Source organism: Ambystoma mexicanum, chromosome 4p (genome assembly GCF_040938575.1).
Source record: "Ambystoma mexicanum isolate Mex_15411 chromosome 4p, UKY_AmexF1_1, whole genome shotgun sequence".
NCBI classification, from domain to species: domain Eukaryota; kingdom Metazoa; phylum Chordata; class Amphibia; order Caudata; family Ambystomatidae; genus Ambystoma; species Ambystoma mexicanum.
The window spans coordinates 397,645,069-397,670,200 of NC_090927.1; the positions used below are offsets into that span (position 1 = coordinate 397,645,069).

General features: G+C 46.1%; 1 protein-coding gene across 4 annotated transcripts in view; it reads left to right on the forward strand.

The window, feature by feature from the left end:
• Positions 1 to 25,132, forward strand: part of CYRIA (CYFIP related Rac1 interactor A) — a 440,426-nt gene that overhangs the window by 130,849 nt on the left and 284,445 nt on the right. For all 4 annotated transcript variants that reach the window (XM_069605934.1, XM_069605930.1, XM_069605935.1 and 1 more), the window contains one exon: positions 21,356 to 21,420. The gene's annotated coding sequence lies outside the window, so the exon portion shown is untranslated. The remainder of the gene's footprint in view (positions 1 to 21,355; positions 21,421 to 25,132) is intronic.

Consider the following 25,132-nt stretch of genomic DNA (forward strand, 5'->3'; position numbering starts at 1 on the left):
GTCATCTGTAGCAACAGCTCTTCAGTGCGGCCATACAGAACGCACTGTGGGACTGTGTAGTGCAGATGTCTTTGTGCTTTGACCTTTAGAGGTGTTGGCTGAGAAGATTGATTCATTCGATGCTGGCCTAGTGGTCCACAAGAAGTGGTTGCTACTGCAGCTCCAGCCATTCACTGGTGCATTTTTACTACTTGACTAAGCTCCCCTACACACTTCCGCAGACACTACCCATATTGGAGGTGCACCATTCCAGGAACTACTGGGAACACGTGCTCACTTTGAGCAGCAACCTCTATAATCTTTTAAGCTGCATAATGTCTGGGGTTGATTTTCTCTGGAGTTGGGGAAAGTATTGAGTTTTGGACCAGAAAAGTGCCCATTTTCAGACCGAGGGCTTGCACACAGGTTAATGGTTAATTCTTTATAAATAAATACATTTTAAGTTGTACTTTTTTGTATATGCATGTTTTTTTTTTTTGCCTTAATGCGTGTCAATTGTGAGAAATTAGCCTAATTCAGTGAAGTGTGTTGGTGTAATAATGGTCATCTTCTGACAAGTCACCCGGCTGGCATGCACATATGAGGCATAAGTGGCAACCCGCCCATGGTATTGGTTTTGTGAAAAATTGCTGCTGCCCTTTGCACACCTGGCAAGTGCATAAGTACAAATAATAACGCTGTGTGTGGGTTTCTATAGTGTCCTGAGCACTTGTTTGTTTGGCTCTTTATTTTATGTTGCTGAAGTAGTCCGGTTCTTGCGTATGTCCAGGACAACAATATCCGCAAGTACCCCTACCCGTACCCTAGGCTTGTCTGCTGGGTCCGGTGTCTCACTCTGTAAGAAAAGACGGCGCCACAGTACATTAGTCTTTCCCATCCTCTTTGCCTTTCCAGAATGGCCATATCAATGTTGTGGCCAAGCGCATGATTTAGGCATGAGTCCTAGATCTATCTGCTCTCCACCAGGGCAAGAACGTTTTTTCCTAATTGGTAAAGACTTCTATGGCCCATCCTCTCCAACTAGGACTTGCCTCAGTTCTTCCTTATCTCTTGTCTTTGTCTTTCTCCTCTGGCTTTCTGCTTTGTAAGGGTGTCCAAGAAGAAAGCTGACACAAAGGTGGCATATTGGTTGCTAAACACATTTTTTATAGTAAAAGGAAACCCTCACTTGCCCTATCTTTCCCTGCCTCAAACTAATACTAAACATCTGTCGAAATGTCAGTCAAAATCAAACTCCACCATCCTGTGTCACAACCTACTTCTATCCCTTACACTACAACTAAAGAATAATCCAACCAAAAGTTCCTTCTCCAGGAGAATGACTCCCTTCTGGTATTCGGGTGGTGTTTCTAAAATGTTCTCTTGCAAGAGGATACCAGGAGGAATGATTCCCTTCCCTCCTGGCTGGTGGTTCCAACAAAACCTTTGTAACACTCGTCTGTCAGGACCAGGAGAATAACTCCCTTCACCTGGTATTGATCTGCACACTCCAACATAGTTCACAACAAAGCCAGGGGGAAGGACACCCTTCCCTTGGCAACTCTTGAGTATATTCAAAGGGCCTCAAGTCTTCACCAGGAGAATGTCTCCCTTCTCCTGCTGTTTGAGAGTTCTTTTCTGTATCTTTCAACTTGAAATGTATTTTGCCACTCTCTCACGGTATTAGTAAAGTCCCAAATCCTTCTCGAGGTTTCAGTGCACTTCTCTCTGCCACTACAAGAATGCTTTCCTCCCGATGGTCAGCTCACTTAGGTTGAGGTCCCAGACCCTTCTCTGGTGGTCAGTGGGCTTATTGCTGCCACTGCAGCGAGAAAGTTATCCTCTGATGCTCGCTCCACTCTTCCCAGTAGTTTGGTTATTACTACTGGGCCAGCGCCGCTCAAGCCTCCCACTCTTCCACCCCCATCTTCTGAGTCCCTCGTACCCCCGATTGCCTTCTTTGGGACTTTGATATGCCACCTGGCCCTGGAGTCCGGCTCTCTATGCCTCTCACCTCTGCTTCCGCTGTACCGCCTCGGCTCTGCGCTTTGATGTACTGTTCGGTCCTCTTTTCCTGCTTTGTTCTCGGGCCCACTCCAGTTTTGACCCACAGAGAACTCACTCAGCGATTTGCCGGCATCCTCCGCTCTTCGGTATCTCCGGTCAGCCGACAGGATTTGGAGCTATGGGCGATAAGGCTGGCCCTGATTGCATTCCTCTTCTCTGAACAAGGCAAAGCTGTGCTGGTCCTGACTGACAACACAGTGGCCATGCACTACCCCAACAAGCGGGGTGGTGTGTGGTAATTGCCTCTCTGCAGAGAAGTACTGCGATTATGGTTGTAGGCTCTGGAGCACGACATGACTCTGACACTGGCATCTGCTTTGAATAAGCAGAGCTCAGCCTCACACGAGTTGGAGCTCTTTCAGGGCATTCAGGAGGTGATATTCTGTGGGGAACTCTTTGTTGCCAGTGTGAATAGGAAGTGTGAGTTTTTCTGCTCAAGAGTTTCCTTGATGGGGAACTCTTGGGGGGGGGGGGGGGATATGTGGGGGTGCACTGATGGTTGTGTACTTTGGTCTCCTCTGTGTTCCCACTCATCCCAGTTATTCCACCAGTTCTCTGGAAATTGCTGTTATTCGGGTCCATGTTGATGCTGTCCTTTCCGGACTGGACACAGAGGATGTCGTACCCAGAGCTTCTCGACGTGTCTAGAGCAGAGGACCCCAAAGGAAGGGCAGCTGCCACACACAGATACAGAGGATGATCCTCGGGACACAGCATCAACTACCACGTCCGCATCGCCATTCAAAGGGTACTGAGATTTGGATGACTCCCGCAGAGTACATCCCAAGGCAATCGCCACCAGATGAGATGGGAGCATTTCACTCATGATCACAAAAGCGTGCTGAGGGTTTGTACTTGCTCCAACGGAGGAAAAGGAAGATCGATTTCTCTAGTGGTCAAATGGGAAGCAAAGGAGGGCAATAGTCTCCATTACATCCTCTACCACGTCTGGAGGAAGACCTGTGGACGATGAAATACCTGCTCTTACGAACCAGTGTTAAAAAGCAGGCTAGAGAAAAAGGTGAAGGCCCTTGAATGTATGCCAAAATGCCTTGCCACTCAAGCCAACGCTGAGTTGATAGTCTCGGTGACTGCGGGATGGAAGATTCATTTGAAGGGTCAGAACTGCTCAGGTCCTCCGGAGAAGGAAGGGCGCTAAATCAATGGGTTTGCAAAAAGGTGCGAACCAAAGGCGCCACCACATTAAAGGTGGCAAATTCCCTGGCTATCATGTTGAGCTAAGACAGGGAAATGTGGCACAGGATGGCCCAATCCTCAGGCACTTGCCGGAGGAAATGATGAAGCATTGCAATCCTTTAAAGAGACCTGAAATCAGAATAATGTTTCTGTGGATATAGCAGAAACCACCTTTAAACAAATAGGCAATTGAGTGGTACTCCTGCGACAAGGGTGTCTCCGCTGTACAGCCTTCAGAACGGAAGTACCGCATAAGGTTATAGATCTGCCTTTTTGAAGTTGACGAATTGTTCGGTACCAACAAAAAAATAGACCAAGCCTTAAAGGCAATGAAGGATGACAGACGGTCATCACTCATGATGTAAATATATATACAAACCGTCACTCATGACATAATCGATATACAGTGTTAATCCCCGACCCTCATTGGCAGCTGCCTATTTACATGCTAATGATTGCATATAGCCCATTCTCCAATTTGTTCCGCTGTCTGTTCACTCATTTTCACCACACATGATTAACATCTGCATCAATTATGGAATGCTGCAAAGCAATTGGTTAATATCAACTGGCTCCACCCTACCTTTTATCCTATCCACGTGACATGCACTTTGTTATCAATATGAACTCGGTGGGTCTCTTCGAGGTCAGCCTGGTCCATGCTGACAAAGCAGCACTTGACTCATCCCAGACACGTTGGTGCCCCCATCATGCCCTCCCCACTGTATAGGCCTAATTTGCTAGCTCCCCCTGGAACACAATGTAGATCATGTTGTTCTGTTTTCCTCTTTATCAGTTCCCCCTCCCCAAAAGTGAACTTTGTGTCCCACTAATCAATCCAGTTCATGAAGGATTTGGGATAATTTGCCTGCACATCTGGTAGTTCAAATGAAGTGTCCATCATTCTCTGGGGCGCTAGCGTCTTAAATCTTGGTTCATGTTCTGGCATCACAAGATCTCTGCCTTTGCTCTCAGGAATACGACCTTGGGACTAGGCTGCAGTCCTTCACTTCATCAGCTACACACATTCCTACCTAATTAGTTCAAAGACCTTAACTGATGTGGGGACCTGTGTGTTGAATCTGGATGCAATGATGAGAGGAGAAAGAAAGCCTCATTGTTCTGTGCTGTCCATGAGAACACAGCCTGTGAGGATTCAGGCCACTCGTGAATGCAATATTGGGGTGTTATGATTGTTGTGTGTATACATACTGTAACATACATAATTGAATCATGAGATTGCTTAATGAACTTTTTCCCTTTTATGGTTTCCTATTCCCACTAATTACACAGTCCCATATTCATTTCCAGGATCTAAAATATTTTTCGCAATCTAAATCGCCTGGAAGCGGCAGCGGTCTGGACATGCATTCTGACAGAACCATACTTCTTTTACACTGAGATACAAAGTGTGAGAAACGTAATATTCAAAAAACAACTGTGTGCATAAAAGAGAGTCAAGGGAAGAAACTGTTTGTGCCCTCCCCGTCTTTCTCATGCAAAGGAACAAAACTGACACACCCCTGACGGGAATGAGGCAAAGAGAGCAGGCTGCGAGAGTTCAAGGCAAGGTTTATATAAGTAAATGGCATTCAAGATCTCTGTTGTCTCTGAGAGCGCTCTGATCAAATTAAATGTTACAATACATTTTATAGGACAAATGACGCAAATAACATAAGATACTACGTTAGTCCCGGATAGGACAGTCCATATGGTGCCCAAGGTGTGGGTGGCATCTCTTCCTCCGGGTTGGCTGCTTGTTTGGCGGGAGGGTGGACGTCAGGCTTCTGTGCTCCGGATGGGTGAAGGTCAGGTCGCTGTGAAGCAGGGTGGTCACTATCTGAGCTAACATAATATATTCTCAAAATACATGCACTAAATAATAATCGTTCGTAGTGTTTGAATAATTCATCATGTCCCTATAAAAGTCAATAGTATATCTATACTATCATTTACATTGGATTATAGAGGCTTTAGGTTAAGGTCTTGACCAGCATAATAACACTGGTTGAAGTGAGGGTCTGCGTTCATAAGAATCTCTGTTATGTGACATTTGTTAGTGGTAGACAACGGTATACTGCAGCAGGGGTCTAATGTTAGTTGGGGATCTGTTGGGTGGGCATCATGGCTTGGTCAGTGATCTGGCACATGAAAGGAATACCTTGCAGGGGCACAGGGTCACAATGGCAGTAAGTTTCCACTGGCAAGGGTGCGGGGGCAAGGACACGTTTGTGGAGATGGACAAGCTCTGTGCTTAGCTCATGCTGGTTCACATGCAGGACGGTGATCTCGGAGGAAGAGTGATGTGTTACATTTATTATCTGTTGCAAGTACCTCCGGCTGCGGCGTGAGAATGGAGCCGTGCAGTTTTCCAGTCAGAGTGGGGAAGATGGTGGGGGCCATGTGCCCTGCGCGTCTGGCCGTTGCGAGAAAGGGAAGAGAAGCGTTTTGTACTATCGCAGTGAGGCCTAGTCACCAAGATGGAGTCGAAAGGGGGTACAAAAATGGATGCCCTGTGTCCTGCACAGTTTTCCCATCTACGCGAATGTTAACCGAAGTCGACATCGCATAAGGGCGAGGGGCGTACCCATCACTGGAGGCACTTGGTCCGAGTTTTGTACTGAGAAGTAAAGGACTCGAGGGGCCTAATGGCCCCTCGCTTCCACACATTCCCCCCTTTCGTTACATCTAAAGTAACGAATCATGACACTTTATTTCTTTCATTCTCCCTTTGGTAGTACTCAGCTTCAGCAACTACTTCTTCCCAGGCTGGGGTACCCTTTATTGGCATCCATGCTCTGCATACACTTCTCAAGCTATTCTCTCTTCTTGCATATTCATCTGGAGTGCATGTTAAGTATATCCCACCATCCCTGTCCAGGTCTACCCATACCTTGTTATACCATTGCAATTCTGTTGGTTCCGTGATTGTGGTGTGGTATAAATTATCAACCCTGTTCCCATATTGCCTGTAGATAGCAGTCATCCTGTATTTTGGAGTGTTGTGTTCCCCTGTTTGTATTTGTGCGTCTATCATAGTTGCTACTGTTGTCGGTCGGCCCATTGTTACCATCATAGTTGAGGTAGGCATACTTTTTTGCACAACACTGGAGTTCTAATTGGCACACGCAGAATAATAGTAACACAAAGACGATGATAGGAACGAGTATTTTCATCATCACATTTACCCATGATGGTATTCAGCTGAACAAGTTGTCGAACCATGTGCTTTCTTCTGCTCCGCCCTATTCTCATCCCCTCTCCTAAATTGTGAACTGCTGTTATCACATGCGAGTGTCCCATTATCTGTATCTGCAGATGGCACAAATGTGCAACACGACCCCCCGATTTTTCGGCAAACACCGTCCATCGCCGTGAGGAGATCTAGAACCTATCGGTTTTGCATTGTCATTAGGCGCAAGGCACGGAGCTCTATTTTTATAACGTTGAATCCTTCTTCAGTGTCGTTGGCCGGTTGGATTAGCTCCCAGGGCACTATTTGTAACCATTTGGCATTTGCTCGTGCTTGGAGCCCTGGTGCTAGGTGCAATGTGAAAATGTCTCTGCAGATGAGAAGAGCTTGATTTTTGTGGGATCTCAGCAAGGAGTTTTGATGATTCAGACGAAATATAGTTGGATGATCTTTTGCTTTGTGATAACTTTGTTTTCAACTCATGTTCTAACAACAGTTCATAAGCTGGAAGCTCTGTGCTTAGTTGTTGGGGCGCTGTCCATGGGTCAGCCGATTGCCCTGCTGCCGATCTTCCAGCCCATTCTCATGCTGCCGATCTGCCAGCCGATTCTCCTGCTGCTCCTTGGATATGGCTTTCTGGTATTACCATCAGGTCTTTATGGAGGGTGGCTAAGGCACAAGTACATTTCCAGGATGCAGTTAGATGCAAGTAGGCTTGTTTGCCACAAATCCAATACATGTCCATGAGGGCTGCGGTGCCTTTCTAAATATCAGGTATTATTAGTGTCTTGTTGCATTTCCTTGCTTCCCCCATGTTCACATTTCCTTCTCCATGGAAGCCTAGTTCGTGCGGTATTTCATTTTGTATTTTTATAGGCTTTTCCAGTGCAGTGATCCATGTTAGCTTAGTGACGTGCTGTGACCAGATAGGGGCGCATACTTCTTTTATCCATTGGAACGTGGCCTCAGATAGTCCCCGGAGTGCTTCTGCTTTGCATTCGATAGTTTCATCGTGCCATTTCTTTTCTGCACACCTCGTCCCTTTTATGACAAGAAATGGTTCTCTGAGGCAGATTACTCCTTGACGCCGGCTCGTGCATGTCCTCTCACTTTCCAGCCTTTCTAGGCTGACGGTGTGTGCCTGGAAGGTGCTTTTTATCCTACATAGAACTAAGTGAATCAAACATTGAGCCTCCGACAAGGGCACTTCCTGTGGTACCAACATTTTGGGTGTCCCTGATGCATGTGGTCTGAGTGAACAGACATAGCAGCTTTCATTTGTTGCTTGCTTTGCTGTAGCACTCATGTCCGAGTACCATTTGTTAGATTGATCAGGGTGGCGGGTCTTCTATTTCATCTAACCGCAGGTCATGGTAAATGTCGTACCTTCTCCTTCCTGCACCCCTTTTTTCTCTCCTTTTCCCTCCCTCCTTATAGCTTCTCACCTTTTGGTAATGTATTGGGAACATTCCAGCCCAGGCAGTATCATTGCTGTTGAATATGGCATGTGTATACTCATTAGTAGCAGCAGCGTAATGAGGTAGGTTCTAGGGTTGTCTGTGCATGCATACTTGTGTTGGCTAAGTTACTTGGCCAATAATAGTCACCATCATATTCATTTGATTCATAATCCTCACTCATATTTATTCCAGGATGTAACGAGGGGACAATTGTTGGATCAGCAGGGGCGTGCTCTGAAGGTTGTTACATTTGTATTGTTAATACTAATGATATGTTTCTCCCCATATTGTCTTTACTCCAGTCCATATTAGGCTTGAACCTTCTCGCATCAGCTTAGCCCCGCTCCCCCCCCCCCCCCCCCCTTGTGCATGTAATTAACCAGAGACAAGAGAGTGTAGTACCAGGCCATGAAGAACAGCAGCGCGTTTCAAAACACATTCAACGTTACTAAACTTATTGGCCCTAATGGCATCCCTATTGCTATCTAGCATTAATGTGTTCTCCGCGAATGCACTTCTTTGGGCCATTTTGTCACCTGGAGGGACGATACAAATTTGTTAACACCAGAACATGTACATTATTTATATATTTACACTTCATGTTTACTCAATGCTTTTATTACGGTTGCTGCACTTACTATTATGCATTTTTCTGTCATTCGCTTCATCCTCTCCTTTTTTTTTCGTAGCAAGAGAAAGATATAGTGATGAATAGGACGGTGAAAAGGAAAAAAGATAGAGACGTAGGGTGAGGCAAATCGGAGGACACATTTCCTTTGCTCCTTACAACTTTCCTTTTATTTGATCAGTTTGTCATTGCTGCTCAACCTCACTTGCAGTACCACTTGCGCGTTCCTGTTCGCTCTGAGGGAGTGTACTATCACGTGCCCTCCTCACATCCGAGAGGTGCACCCAATATTTCAGTCCCTTTACTTTCACTGCAGTGGGCGTACTATAAATCACTTCATAGGGGCCATGAAACCTTGGTGAATTCCATCTCCTGACAAAACTCCTCACACATACCTGTGCCCCTGGCATCAGCGGCCCAGTTGGGCTATCTGTGGCTGGCTTGGTAGTATCAGTTGCCACATTTTCAATAAAAGGCGGTGCTATTTGCCGCGCTATGCTGCGTACTGCACGCATCAACTGAGTCAAATATTCCTTGAATTCTTCCCCCAGCACTGTGGCAGCCCTGTGTGCATCTGATGCTCTCCTAATCAGGGGGAGTGGTGTGTGTATTCGCCTCCCAGTTGCAATTTCATGGGGGCTCAAATGGTGGTCCTTGCAGGGTTGCATTCTGAGTTGGAACAGTGCTAGGGGTAAGCAATATACCTAGTTTTTCTTCAATGTATTGCACAATTTTGATAACTTACTCTTGAGCAGGCCGTTGATCTTTTCCACCATCCCATTAGCCATCGGATGATAAATGGAACACAGTTTGTGCTTCACCCCCAAGAGTGACGCCACTTCCTTGAAGAGGTCATTCACAAAGTGTGTGCCATTGTCTGACCGTATCACATCACATATTCCCCACCGGGAAAATACTTCTTGTGCTAGAAACTTTGCCGCGCACTTGGGATCTGGATGGGGACATGGACCCGCCTCCACCCACTTTGAAAAAGGACATACTACCACAATTGGATAACTTGCCCCATTACATCTCCCATATCAGCGTAGTCTATGTGGAGCTCCCTAAATGGCCCTGCTGGCCATGGCAAAGTACCTCGTAATGTCCTCAATGTCATCCCCGAATTGTATGTTTGACGTGTTGTATAATCTGTGATAAATTTTGACAAATGTTCCTGTAGGTTGGGGACAAACCAATGTTCCTGGATGTCTGCTGCGATGTGGTGTTGCAATGCTAGCTCTAGTAATTCTACCGGCATCACTACCTTCCCCGTTGTCTCCTATATTGAAATATGAGGCCTCCTATGCTGCTGCGTCGGCTGCCACGTTTCCCAATGAGATTGCATCTGTGGTGTTGGTATGGGCTTGGCATTTTACCACTGCCACTACCGATGGCTCTGCCAACGCCTCTATTAATTCATTTAATAGCGTGGCGTGCTGTACTGGTGAACCATCTCCTCGTCTGAACCCTCTTCTGCGCAACGTGATAGTCCTGAATGGACAGTGGTAATTGCATATGCTGAATCTGAGTATATAGTCACTGTGCATCCTTTGGCTGTGCGTAGTGCTTCAATTAATGCGGTTAGTTCAGCTGCTTTTGCAGAGTAATGGGACGGGAGACGTTTTTAGACTATTGTTTCATTGCTATCTTCCTCCATTCGTACTACCATCCCTATATGCTCTCCCCTGTTTCTGGTTGTATTGATGCTGAACCATCTATGCCATATATTTCGCCTTCCTTTAGGGCGTTTTCACTTGCTTTGGGGATATAATCACCCTCCCCCTCATAGGTGGCACAATCGTGTTCCTGCATGTCCTCCATTGTACGTGGCTCTGTGATGAATGTTGCTGGGTTTACTGTTTTACACCTGACCACATGCAGGTTGGGGCTCGAAATTATTATCTCATATGCGGTTGCTCTCTGTGTTGTCAGGGTTGATTTTGACTGCTCAAGAATCACAAATAATGAATGCTCTGCATACGTTACTGAACATCCCATTACAACTGTGGCACTTTTTTCAATGGCGTAGGCCGCGGCTGCGAGGGCCTGTTTGCACGCGAAGTGACCTTGCATCACTGCATCTAGTGTTCCACTGTAATAGGCCAATGGTTTGTGGCCTAATGTTTTTTGTGTCAGCACTGTCGTCATCAGATTTCCATTGCAGTGGGAGAACAAGAAAAATTCCCTCTCATAATCTGGGTTTGCGAGGACTGGGGCATCTGCGATAAGGTCTTTTAGTCTGAAGTACTGAGCCATCATGTCATGTTTCCATTTTATTGGGGCTCTACTTTTTTGCGCTTCTTTTAATGTTTGCAATAATGGGCTTGTGTATGCTGCATAATCAAGGATCCATGCTCGGCAATAGTTACATATACCAAGAAATGTTTGCATGTCCTTCACTGTCTTTGGTATTATTATGTTACGTATAGCAGCTGCCCTATCAGGGAGTATTCGTTTTCCATCTTTCGATATCAACTGTCCGAGGTATACAACCTCGGTCAGGCAATATTGTAATTTCCCTTTATCAACCTTGTACCCCTTGGGAGCGAACACGTTTAACAGTGTTATGGAGTCTTCTCTGCACTTTTCTTCTGTTTTGCTACAGACGAGTAAATCGTCCATGTATTGTATAATAGTGCTCTCTACATCTATATTTCCAATGTCTTCACGTAGTACCCTGTTAAAAATACTTGGGCTTTCACAATATCCCTGTGGGAGTCTGCGATGTTCATATCTGTTATTTCCCAGTGTGAATGCTGTGAGATACTGTGATCCTGGGTCAAGTGGTATGGAGAAGGCAGCATTCTTCAAATCAACCACAGTAAAACATGTAGATTCTTTAGGTAGGCTGCACAGTATTGATGCCGGGTTAGGCACTAGTGGGAACTCTTTGTGGGCGGAGATCTTGGATCATCCTCCACGCCCCTCCTGTTGCTTTTTTAATTGGAAAGATGGCTGTGTTACATGGGGAGATGGTACGATGATACCTTGGTTCATGAGTGTGTTTGTCTCTCTGATTCCTTCCTCTGCTTCTCTGGATATTGGGTACTGTTTCATTCTTGGCGGTATGGCACCTGGTTTAAGTTTTATCTTTATTGGTGTTACTTCATGTAATAACCCTACATCATGGGGGGCCTGTAGTCCAAATTGCTGATGCTACCTTTGCCATGTCTTCCTCAAATCTTGTTGGTGGGGCATTAACACTAGCCATAAGTGGGTGGTGTACCTCTCTGTACTGGATCATGTCACATGGTATGCTTATTTCCATTATTATCTCTCCATAATCTTCGTTGTCAGTGAATAATTAATCAGTTAGGTCTTTTAACATTATGTTTGGATCTATGCATAGCACAGTTCTCCACTCGCACCCATGCGTGTCCAGGCCTATGACCACCATACGTTTGCTCGATACCTGAACTGCCTCTATGTCTATGGACATTATCGTGCCTGGCACGACATCCGTATTTACAATTGGGCGGAATATGAAGTCTGATGGTGTCCTTCATTCTTTTCTCGTTATCTCTGGTACTACTCGGGCTAACACTTGAATGCCATAGATAAACATGTCTATATCAATGGGTATCCCTCGCACCACAACTTCATTCATCATTGTTTAACATTGCTCTCACTGGGCATACTCCTGGGGTGGAACACACTATTCACCGCTCGGTAAACGAAAGGGTCATGTTCAACTTACTTAGCAAATCTCTACCCAGCAAGTTGATTGGCGCGTCTTCGTGGTACAGTAAGGGTGCGTGCGCTGTTTTACCCCCCACTGTTATATCAAAATCTTTGGTGTAAGGAACTTTTAAAATGGCCCCAGAGAACCCCTGCGTTTCCAAATTCTTGCCTGAGAGCAGAAACCGTCCTTCCATAAGACATGATTTTTCCGCTCCTGAGTCTACCATAAAGATAAACTTCTTATTTCCTATCTCCGCCCCCACTAGTGGTTCCTCTTCAGCACGTAGGGTGGTGGATAGGACTGGACATGCAAGTGCTTCCTGTGGGCTGTCCTAGTCTGCGTACCTTTCTTGTCCAGGCACTGAGAAAGCATTATCTCCAACTACTGTTGCGCCGCGGAACGGTGCAGGTGCACCATGTGCAGTTGTTGCGAAATTGTTGCTACTGGCGTTTCCTACAATGTTTTGTCTTGTCATGGGCTGTGATGCACTGTGATGTGGTTGTGAGGTTGTCTTTGGTGTATTTGGGGTTCGTTATAACATTGGTCTTGTGGTCTTCCTCCTCCCATTGGTAATCCATAGGGGCTACCTGGGTGTGGGCATCCCTATACCAGTTCATTGTCCATGGGTGGTTGCCCTGGGAAATACTTGCACTTGCAATATGAATTGCGTAGGATCCTCGTTCTCCATCGTACATTGCATTACGAAATGTAAATCTGGAATATCTGGAAATGTGCGCCACAATGCGTCCCATACTTGTGCTCGAACATTGTTGAAGGGCGATCCATCGTGGCAGTCACAACTAATTGTACTCCTGGGAACCCTGCCGTTTCCCACACGTCTGCTTGATCACCGACTGCGGACACTAGCAAACTTTTTACATCACCTATCGCTAACGGTACTCCTGCCGTGTTCTTCTCGAATGCATGTATTCATTTCCCTGCTCCTCCCGCAAGTGGGGGGAGGAGCTTCAACAGGTTGTTTTTGTCCATCTGGGCCCACGTAATGTAGTGTGGCCTACCTGCTCCTTTGTGTATCAACGGCATCTGCAACTTGTACTTTCCTGTTTTACTTACCGTCCCTCTCTTTTTGTCTTACTTACCAGGATATTCCCTACTCGCTGCCTTAATCTACCCTGCCATCATGGGGGTGAGCGTGGATCTACGTCATCAAAATGATGTGGCACTGGGGATCCTACAGCCGCCACTCCTTCCTCGTATTCGTTGAGATCACTCCACACCTCCTCTACTACTTCTTCTTGCTCCTCATTCTCCTCTTGTCCTTTCCCTCTCTGACTTTCTGGGGTGGCTGGGCATATGATTCTCACTGGTTTATCATTCAGATGGAAGAGGAACTCTCCCAATCGCCGTTCTTTTTCTCGCCCTTGTGATGTGGGTATTCCCTGAGATAATATGGACTGTGCTGGCTCTGGCGTCGCTGGGGCTAATTCCCTTGTTGCACTTAGCGGGGGTGTGAGATCTGCTACGGACAACGGTGGTACTTCCCCCCCTCCCCCCTCCGGTAGCATTTGGCCCCTGTCACACAGTGCCCTTAGCCGTGTTATTTCCATTTGTGCATGCGCTAACTGGCGGTCTAAATCTTTGGTTAATCGCGCTAAGTTTACAGGGGGCGCGCTTGTCGGGCTATAAAGGCCTCCTTTGTCATATGGTGGTGGCGCCATGGCTACCGCTCCATTTGAGGGAGTGGGGGTGGGGCACGCTGGTATATACAGAGGCTCGCTATATCCTACTGCCGGTCTTGTCATTAAGAGGTATATTATGGTCGTATCGTTCTCAACTGTGGTCGTTGTGCATTCACCCTTTGGTGTTCCACTTACCTCTACCTGCGTTTTCTGTTTTTTGATTGTTTTTTACTATATCTACCTCTGCTGTAGGGGTAATTTCCTCAAACATTCACCACAGATCCAATACTTCTCTTCTGTTCTGCAACTGTTTTCCTTTATATTTTGCCAACAAGTGTGTGGATACTAGATCTAACACCCTTTTGTCAAATGACCCTCCCTCTGGCCAGATTGGTGTCACGCCGTCCCCTTTTATCTCCGTCACCCATTGATCGTGGTATTTTTGTATCTTGTCACTATATAATGGGAGGTGTTGGCAAATGTGAGCTAATGACGTTATTCCCCCCATGATGGTGTTTCTCTCTTCGCTTGTGTGTGTGCACTTGCACCCGATCCTTCCTCTAATCGCACCTTTCACCACCCTTCCCTTTTGTTATTTATCAACAATATATCGAACGTTTCTCAATTATTGGCAGTTATTGTGCATCAATATTCAATGTTACCTTTGTAATCATTGCATTTCCAAGTTCAACAGTTCACTTTCGCATATATAACCCCTTACCAACAAATCACTTACAACATTTTGACATACACGACAATAATGGACACAAAGGAAGACAAATCACATAAAAGCGCGCAGGTAGTGCATGTGTAGGTTATCTCCCCCTTGTTCCCGTTGCTGAACACTTTCTACCCTTCCCCGTTTTACCTGCTCTGCTCATTCACTCCGCACCTCTTACACCCTCTTACTCTTTCCCAAGAATTCTTGCTTACACAGAAAAAGAATATTCTAAATAACTACTCCGAGTCTACTCAATATACGAGACTCCTACTATTTTCTCTTTATCACCACTTATTTATCTGCACTGGATGAGACAATGCTATGCGGCGCCGCCTTCTACCCCGTCCGGGCTAGGATACCTCTTCGCTTCTTCTTGCTTCTCACAAAAACCTAATGGCCATATAAAGGACAGATCAGAAAAGCCTCAGCATCACTCACACAGTCCCTACTCTTGGCTTTAACCCAATATCACCTGTTCCCCCTTACCTTTCCTTAGGAACTTTCGCAACTGGCACTCACGTGTTCAGTCAGGTAATCTGAGGGTCACTGTTCACGGTCTGACCCCAGTCAGGGCTGCACCCCAAACAAGCCGTGGCCCGCCTCAGCAAGCAGCTTTTTCAGTTGGGTATTCGTCAACCGGGAACTCTTGCCCTTTCGTAGTGCGCACAGGATGGTCGGCCGCGGAGGCAATGGTTTTGCTGGGGGGCGTCCCGGGTCTTGCCGCATGGTGTGGGCCTCGAGGCACCTCTCCAAATCACGCCGCAGGGGGTCACCAAATGTGTGTGCCCTCCCCGTCTTTCTCATGCAAAGGAACAAAACTGACACACCCCTGACGGGGAATGAGGCAGAGAGAGCAGGTTGCAAGAGTTCAAGGCAAGGTTTATATAAGTAAATGGCATTTAAGATCCTCTGTTGCCTCTGAGAGCGCTCTGACCAAATTAAATGTTACAATACATTTTATAGGACAAATGACGCAACTAACATAAGATACTACGTTGGTCCCGGATTGGACAGTCCATATGGTGCCCAAGGTGTGGGTGGCATCTCTTCCTCCGGGTTGGCTGCTTGGTTGGCATGGGGGTGGATGTCGGGCATCTGTGCTCCGAGTGGGTGCAGGTCAGATCGCTGTGAAGCAGGGTGGTCACTATCTAAGCTAACCTAATATATTCTCAAAATACACGCACTAAATAATAGTTCGTAGTGTTTGAATAATTCATCATGTCCCTATAAAAGTCACAACTATATCTATACTATCAATTACATTGGATTATAGAGGCTTTAGGTTAAGGGTCTTGACCACCATAATAACACTGGTTGAAGTTAGGGTCTGAGTTCATAAGAATCTCTGGTATGTGACATTTGTTAGTGGTAGACAACGATATACTGCAGCAGGGGTCTAATGTTAGTTGGGGATCTGTTGGGTGGGCATCATTGCTTGGTCAGTGATCTGGCACATGAAAGGAATACCTTGCAGGAGCACAGGGTCACAATGGCAGTAAGTGTCCACTGGAGAGGGTGCGGGGGCAAGGACACGTTTGTGGAGATGAACGAGCTTTGTGCTTAGCTCATGCTGGTTCACATGCAGGACAGTGATCTCAGAGGAAGAGTGATGTGTTAAATTTATGATCTGTTACAAGTAGCTGCGGCGTGAGAATGGAGCCATGGAATTTTCCAGTCAGAGTGGGGAAGATGGTGGGGGGCCATGTGCCCTGCGCGTCAAGCTGTTGCGAGAAAGGGAAGAGAAGCGTTTGTACTATCGCAGTGAGGCCTAGTCACCAAGATGGAGTCGAAAGGGGGTACAAAAATGGATGCCCTGTGTCCTGCACAGTGATCCTGTGTACGCAAATGTTAACCAAAGTCGACATTGCATAAGGGCGAGGGGCTTACCCATCACTGGAGGCACTTGGTCCGAGTTTTGTACTGAGAAGTAAAGGACGCCAGGGGCCTGATGGCCCTTCGCTCCCACACAAAACCTCCCCCTTGAGTAGACTTAAAAGTTGTAAAGTGTTGAATGGTGAAAACAGAAGGAAATAAAGGGAAAGTTATTTCCCTTAACTGAGGAAGCATATTAAGTGGAGAAGCTCAAGGGCGAAGTCGTCCACTTAAACATGTGAAGTGAAATATTGTATAAAGGAAGAAACTCTAGGGGAAGAGCTATTCCCGCCCCCTTTGGAAAAGCAGAACATTGACCTTTTTCAGGAAACACCGGATAGACCATCGAAGACCACAAGAAATATAGGGAAAGGGAGGGCCTCTTCATCTAGTGGCACTCTAGTTCTTTTCTATGCTGCACCACATAACTTTGTTTAGAATTTTGAAAGAAATCTACGAATACATAGCTTACAGAAATTACCTTTTTTCGTATTCTATGGAGTTCAGCATCTTTGGGTCAGTTTAGGATTTTGAACACAGGACAGAAGACGCTCCTTTTTTTAACATCCCTACACAGACGTTTATTAGTTTTGTTGAGGGAGGGGAAACCCCTCATAGACCTATGGACAGGTAGGATTTCCGGAACCCACCGTATTTCTTTGACAATAAAAGTCCTATGTCATCTGAAACTTGTTCCTGTATCCGATTCTTACTCTTGACCCCTTAGAGTACCTACTACTCCCAAAGGTACAAAGTATGTTTCCAAGGTTACCAGAGGTATAAGGTATGCAGATGCAGGGGCGCTCCCTCTTCCCAAAGAGGAAGGCAGGGACAAATGCAGACATGTCTCGTTGCAGTACAAAGAAGGGGCACAGGTAGGGGGCAACATCACAAACTGTGGCCAAATGGAGCAGGAGAACCATAGACTGGTGGGTCCTGGATGTCATCAAACAGGGTCACCTCTTAGAATTTACAAGCCCCCCCCCCCTCTCTCCACGCCTCCAAAATAGACAGGCAGTTCCACACCTAAGTGCTCCAACAGCAGGTGCGAGAAATGCTACATAAACCTGCCATAGAGTTGCCGGGACACGGGAGTCTACTCTAGGTACTTTATTGTAAAAAAAAAGCCTGAAGGCAAATGGTATCCCATTTTCAACCTAAGGAAATTTAACAAATTCATAAAGAAACAGAAGTTCAAGATGATTACGCTGCAAGAGGTCTTAAGGATTGTGCAGCCGCCGGACTTCCTCGCGTCTCTCGGCCTGCATATTTCCGTATTCCAGTGCACCAGAATCACAAACTCCTTTACGCTTTATAGTGGGAAAGAAGCACTACCAGGTCCGTGTGCTACCCTTCGGGCTCGGATCAGCCCACTAGACATTCACAAAGTGCCTCGCGTCTATAGCTGCATAACTCTGGAGACCGGGCCACCATGTCTGCCCTTGTCTAGACGACTGACTGGTGTGGGCACCAACGCTACCTCTCTCAATACGATCCATCGCACAGATTGACTGTAAACTACAAGACATACTCCATACAGCCATCCAAAGAGCAAATATTTCTTGGAGCGTTCTTTGCCACACAGGAAGCGCAGGTGTGGCCATCCAGACAAGATCAGGGCCTTAACGTCAATGTTTCCCACCTTCCTACGTGGATAGTGGATTACTATCTGCAAATGTATGGTACTACTGGGCGCAATGTCCTCCTGCATATACCTCTGAGCCCATATTGCAGGCTACAAATGAGACCGCTATAGGAGTTTATGGTCTGCAGGTGGTCCCAGACCACTGGATAATGGTAGGACAAAGATTACCTCCACACTGACGCACAGGCTGAAATGGTGGACCCTCACTCAATACATAAACTTGGGGAACCCCTTACAGGAACCACCATACCAAATGACACTGATCACTGAGGCCTGCCTCCCTGTCTGGCTGGCTGAGGGTGCCGGGGGGGGGGGGGGGGGGGAAAGCCTCACGCCAGCCATTTCCATGCCAAAGGGCACTGGACACCCATGGAAGCGGATTTACAGATCAACGTCTTTGAGTTGAGAGTAAACAGGTGGGCACTCAACACAACTACGATATATTACATCTGGAAGCAAGGGGTAATGCAATCCAAAACTGTCCTGGGAAGCTCAGCAAATATGGCACTGGGCAATTGTCAGTCTTCAGGCGTGCCAACCGTCACAACAGAGAAACAAGTGTCACGAGTAGCAATTGAACTACGCGCAGCTCAGTCTTCAGTCAGATGGTGGACAAAACAAAAAGTGCAAGCTATTCGCCAGCAGGTCCCCGCCCCCCCAAAAACCCCCAAATCGGGGGAGCTTTCTCCTTGTCATGGACAAACATATTCGCCTATGCTATACCCCCCCTCTCATATCAGTGATCCACATGATTGTTCAGATGAGAACCTTTCGGTGCCACATAATTGTAATAGCACCAGCGTGGCCACGTCCATCATGATATTCTGATCTAGTCCAGTTGTCAGAAGACCAACCAATCTGGCTACAAGGAACCCCTGGCTTTGTGTCCCAAGACCAGGGGAGGATACTGCCTCACGACCCACAGTCACTCAAGCTATCTGCATGGCTCCTGACTTCTCTTACGGGGTTTGTTTTGGCTGTTTCCTCCCACCAGGAAATCAGCACCTCAGCGGAGCCTCAACACAGTTCTGGAGGGTCTTATGAGAGCAGTCTCCGAACCCTTAGCCATGGCAAATATAAAATACGTGTCTTGGAAAGTGTCATTTTGTGTTGGCTATTACCTCATACAGAAGAGTGTCTGAGATACAAGCACTTGCAGTGAACAAACCTTGAGTTTCGGAAGGGATAAAGTGGCTCTGAAAACCACCCGCTTCATACCTAAATTCCCTGCAGAGTTCCTCATGAACTCTGCCATCATACTATCGACCTTCTTCCAAAATCGCAGGTCACCGGCAAATATCGTGATACTCTATTGATGTGTGAAGAGAATGTGCAAATATTAAATATCTGGACAGAACAAAATCAGCGACTCAACACTATTTAAGGCTTTCGGCCCTGCTAACTAAAGGAAAAACTGGGAATATCAAATGGATCTCATCTGCAATCTTCATTTGTCAAGCAAACACAAATAGACATTGGCAGGCAACGCCCATACCAATTTCACAAGGGCCACAGCAGCATCCTCGGCACTGTGGTCAGGAATCCTGCTTGTAGACTTGAAATTAGCCTGGGTCAGGTGTTAAGAGCCATATTTTGAGAAATGTGTGAAACTGGAAAATTGTGGGGCCGTGCCGAGCAGACTCTGGGTTAGATAGAGAAGGACTGTTTGCGGGTCCTCTCTTTGCAGACAGGTTGCGATTCGAGGCAATTGATTTGCTGCGTGTGTGCCACCAGAAATGTGGAGCTTAGCTGACGGGTACGCTTGTGTGCTACTTGTGACTACTTTGTAGATGATCCATGCATGCTTGAACAGTATCCTGGCTTGGAGTGGAAGCCAATGTAGTTTTCATAGAATGAGGGTAATTCTGTCAAATTTCCATGCTCGTCTAATAAAACATGCTGCAGCGAGGGGATCTACTGTGGGCATCGTGGCATCTTATGATCTGGCTGGTTAGGATGTCCCTGAGGGGCTCGTTCTGCCACCTCTGCCCTGCAGAGAATAAGGGGGGTGTCCCATGTTGTGTACATATGTCAAGCAGTTTACATGTGCTTTACTGTACAAGTTTTCCAAACATTGCCTGGATTCCCTATCTGGGCAGGACACTCGCTTAGGACGAGCGGTCCTTCAGAGTTTGTAAGTGGTATCCAAGATCTCTCCTCCATTCTCTAGATTTACATACTCTTATGAGAGTCTTATCAAAGATGAGGAATCTTTGTGAGGAGGAATCCATTAGAAGAAAAATGTACTTGATCAGTTATCTTTCTATTAATGTTACTCTCACAGATTACTCATTGCCTGTACTCGTTGTCTTGAAACGCATTGCGTATAAGTGCTATATAAATAATCCTATCCTATCATACCCCGTCCCCCTCCCCCACCTTGTTGGGTAGCTTGTACACGTCATTTGTTCTGCGGTTCCTCAGTGGCTGGGTGATTGGGGGGGTGGGAGGCAGAACTGAGGTTAAGGGGTGCGACAGCTCCATATATACTCGCCCCCAAGTCCCAAACGACATGGGTGAGTTATGGTGCTGAGCAGAGCTACGCAGCGCCCCTTAGTGGCAAATGTTTCCAAGGTTGGCTACATTGGAAAATATAACGAAGATGAGTAATCTGTAGGAGTAACAACCGTCAGAAAGTACATTACCAAGAGTTAGGTTTGTATGCTTCGCCACTGGATTGTCAATAATTTGTTTTATTAGCGCTAATCCCAATTTATGACCTGTATAACCCACAAAGAGTTGGTCATGTTGACGTAATTTTGACATTCTTGAAATGTAAAAACCGAGGGCCCTTTTGGGGTCCAGTCTATGCAGTCTCTCCTGTTCTTTGCCCAAATGAGGAGGAGGATAGAATGTTGGTAATATGATTTTTTGTGACAAATGGAAGTCAAACTACTTTTGGTAAGAAAGATGGTTTAACTAAGCACTACCTTGTCCTTGTAAAACGTGGTATATGGGGGTAATGGCAATTGACTTGTTTATTAAATGTGTAATACTGTACATTGTGTTTTTCGTGTTAGTCTTTATCGTATCATATGTATTTTTATATAAAAGCTTGGTGCTACTCAGTGACTTGGCTATTAAAATATGTAGAAATACATTTTTTATTTTAAAAAAACTGATCTCGAATGTGTACATTAAAAGGAATTCTGACATGCAACCAAAAGCAAACTGGTCTTCCCCCAACAAGATCACTTTTTTTGTTAAACGTCTATTCTAATGTTTTTCTCTCAGCTCATTAAAATGTTACTTCATCTCATCCTTCTTTCAGGCAGTGATACCCTACAACTGGATTGTCACCTTTGGTGGTTGACCTTGCAAAACCTGAGTTTTCAGGTAAGAATGTGTTCTTTTTTTCATTTGGTCTGACCCAGCGTGACCATTGTTTAGGTCCAGGTTTGTTTTAGCTACCAAAATACTATGAGCAATCATAGATACATGTGTCCTAGTTTTCTAACTTGTTTGACTTCAAAAATAAATTTCAGGCCTGAATTTCTACACTCAGACACTAGTTGTTGTTGCCATTAATTCATGTTTGACTTATGAGGGGAATGTAGGGTCTGATTGTGTTCTTAATCTGACCACTGAAGGGGGGGAGGGGAGGAGTGCCTTGGTTTTTTATTATATACATTTTACTGTTGATCTATGCTTTACCTGTCCCACTGTTGGCTGCTTCAAACCCTTGACCGAATAATATGTCTGTATGTAGTTTGTCCAGGTCACAGGCTAGAAAGCCACTAAAGTCCATAGAGCCAATCATTTCTTATCTGACAGTATATACAGACATCACATCAGTATGTACAATAAGACCTCATCTACTAAAACACATCTTCCTTCCTTGAATGTGTGTGCATTACAGAGTTTAACATTTGCATAGCCAATTATGGAAATCCGCTCCATTAATTAGCTTCTGAGGGGAAAAAAAATAAAACCATTACTAAATCCTTGTGTTAAATAATGTGAGCCCTTGTCAATTTTGTTATAACTTGTCATGGTAATTCTCAGTAACTCATGGCCATGTTTCATTCCCTATTGGCATTATAGGGGACTTCAAAAGGCATCAAGGCAACTAAAAAGTGAGGAACAAGGAGATTTCTTTTAGGCCTAAAAATGTTATTAGCCTTGGGCCAGCCTGCCTTAATAATTCCCCAATATATTGTTTTGGGGTATAGGTAAATAATTCACCTTACCGAGTCCATTTAAATGTTTTCAAATGCTAATCCTAGGGATTAAATACCCTTCCACCATTGAAAATTGTGGACCATTGGATCCAATGATGGCAGAGCTCTTTCGAATGGATTGTGTCCTCCCACGTATTCCTCATCTTGTGATATTCGTATTCGCCAGCTTCGCTGCTTCGGAAAATATTTTTTTTCGGCAGAGGCCACTGTGCATGAGGGCGTGGCGTCGGTCTCTCGACAGGCTCTGCACCGTGTCGACGTCACTGTTAGTATAAATAGCTCGTGCCGCGCCCGTTGGCTTCAGTTCCATTTTTCCGATTGCTTTGCTCTTGAGAACGGCGCACTTCAAAATTTTCTGGCAGAAAATGTTGTCTTCATCTACTCCTTCTACACCCAAGACTGGGTTCAAGCAATGTATCGACTGCGGTTCGAAGATGTCGATAACAGATCCTCACTGCATTTTTCTTTGGTGCCTAGGTTCAGATCATCGAACCGGCGACTGTGGCTCCTGTCCGTCAAAGACGGAGAAGGTCCTTCGTGAGAGGAAAGGTAAAACGGCAGTGGGGCGGCATGCTTCTAAGGCCTCGTCGAAAAGACATAAAAAAATCGTCCGATACAAAAGAGTCGGAGCGTCACAAAAAACACTCAGAGATCCCGATCTCATAGTAGATCGAGGCGCTCTTCATCTTCCCCTTCTAAAAGAGTTAAAAGGAGACCTAGATCTCCCTCGTCATCCGATACATCGACCAAATTGGTACGATACCCAACTAAATCGGATTCCCCAAGAAAATGGGAAGACTTTAGAAGAAAGATGATGGAGGTCTCTGAGAATGCGGCCTTAACCCCCTCAAAGAAGCCAGACCCCGGTCGCTCCATCGAACGACACAGGGAAGTAAGGAACTACTGCCGTAAAACCCAGTAGTATGGGTGAAACTCGTAAGACTCGAGTCGACGCCAAGAGGAAACGGAAGTTGTCAAACATCCACAACTTCATCGGCGCCGCCAACGTCATCTTCGGCGCCTTTGTTGAAGACTCAATCGGTGTCGTCGAAGATTCCTTCGATACCTTTAGAAGGATCCTTCCATTCCTTCGATGAAAAGTCATGAACAAGACAGGAGATTTACTCCATTACCAAAATCAGACTTTAAGTCTGTCTTCAATTTTTGAAGAAAGTGGCTCTGAAGATGAGGTTTCTCCTTTTGGAGTGAAATATGGCACTAGACAGGCTCCAGAGGAACTAATAGAACCAGAGTCTAAAATGAGAGACCTGTGCGAGATTCCTCACTCTGCTAGTGGCATTGATACGTCACCTGAGTTAGAGTTTGCGAGACCTGACTCTGCAGTAAATGCAGATTCAGGGTACAGGAGTTTAATGAACAGAGAGGTGTAATATAAGGGTTGGGATAGAGCCTCACCCACCTTTGATCAGAATGACATGACGGACCTTCTATATCGGGGCCCCCAGAAGGATTCTTCCATAGGGCACTTCAGAGAACAGTAGAAGAGCTGGGGAGCTCCTGACAACATTGCTGCAGTAAACAGTAATTTTCCTAAGAAGTATAGAACTTCTACTTTTGATCCTGGGTATTTGAACAGACATCCCACTCCAGAAAGTCTGGTTATTCAGGCTGCGACTACTTCCAAGACAGACTGCTTATCCAACCATCCCTCCAGATAGAGAGGATAAGAAGGTAGATGCTTGGGCCTGTAAAGTTTTTACTTCGGGTAGCATGGCCTTAAAATCAACTAACGTCACCTGTACCCTGTCCAGGTTCACACATACCCTGTGGGACTGCATTTCGGCGGCGGCTAAACATATTCCGGAAGGGGAGGAAAGGGAAGGCTTCCTGAATATTGTCAAAGAAGAGAAAGAGGCAATGGGGGAATTTGGGCTCATCTTCCTGGAGGTGTCATCCTTTTCGGTACTATTCCTCTTCCGGTAGAGGAAGAGGGCAGGCCTTTCAAAGAGGCAAAAGAAATGTCACTCGTGGTGGAGGAGGGAAGACTGCAAAGCCAACCTCAGGAACGGCATCTTTACCCTCAGCCGCTCCTGCAGCCGCCTCCAAATCATTGTGAGGCCTTATCACACAAAACACCAGTGGGAGGCAGAATCTCTCAGCATCTGAAAGAATGGCGGGGCATTACTTCAGATGTTTGGGCACTGGAAACAGTAGCTCAAGGTTACTGCCTTCCCTTCCTAAAAGGACCTCTGGATCATCCACCGGGAGCCAACTCTGCCAAAATTCCCAACCCGCTCCTGTTGCAGGAAATTTTAACCCTGCTAGTGAAAGGTGCAATAGAACATATACCTGTAGTGGAGAGGAACAAGGGTTGGTACTCACCTTATTTTCTCATCCCAAAGAAGGACGGAGGATTGAGACCCATCTTGGACTTAAGAAACTGAACAAGTTCCTCAGGAAGGACAAGTTCAAGATGGTAACCCTTTCTCAGATCCTTCAGGCTCTCCAACTCCAAGACTGGTTGGTGTCATTGGACCTTCAGGGTGCTTACTTTCATGTGCCAATCCATCACAGGCACAGAGTATCTGAGGTTCGCAGTTGGCGGTTCTCCCTATCCGTTTCGAGTTCTGCCATTCGGGCTGACCACTGCCCGAGGGTTTTCACCAAGCTGATGGCGGTGGTGGCAGCGAGTCTCAGGAGGGGGATTCACGTCTACTCCTACCTGGACGATTGGTTGATCAGAGCACGTTCTCCCGAACAAACTCAAACATCTGTCGATCACCTGTCACTTCCTTCACAAACTGGGCTTCTCCTTCAATTTCAAGAAGTCCCACATGATACCATCCCAAAAACTCCAGTTTATCGGAGCAGTTTTGGACACTTCCTCGGGAAAAGCCTCGCCTCCC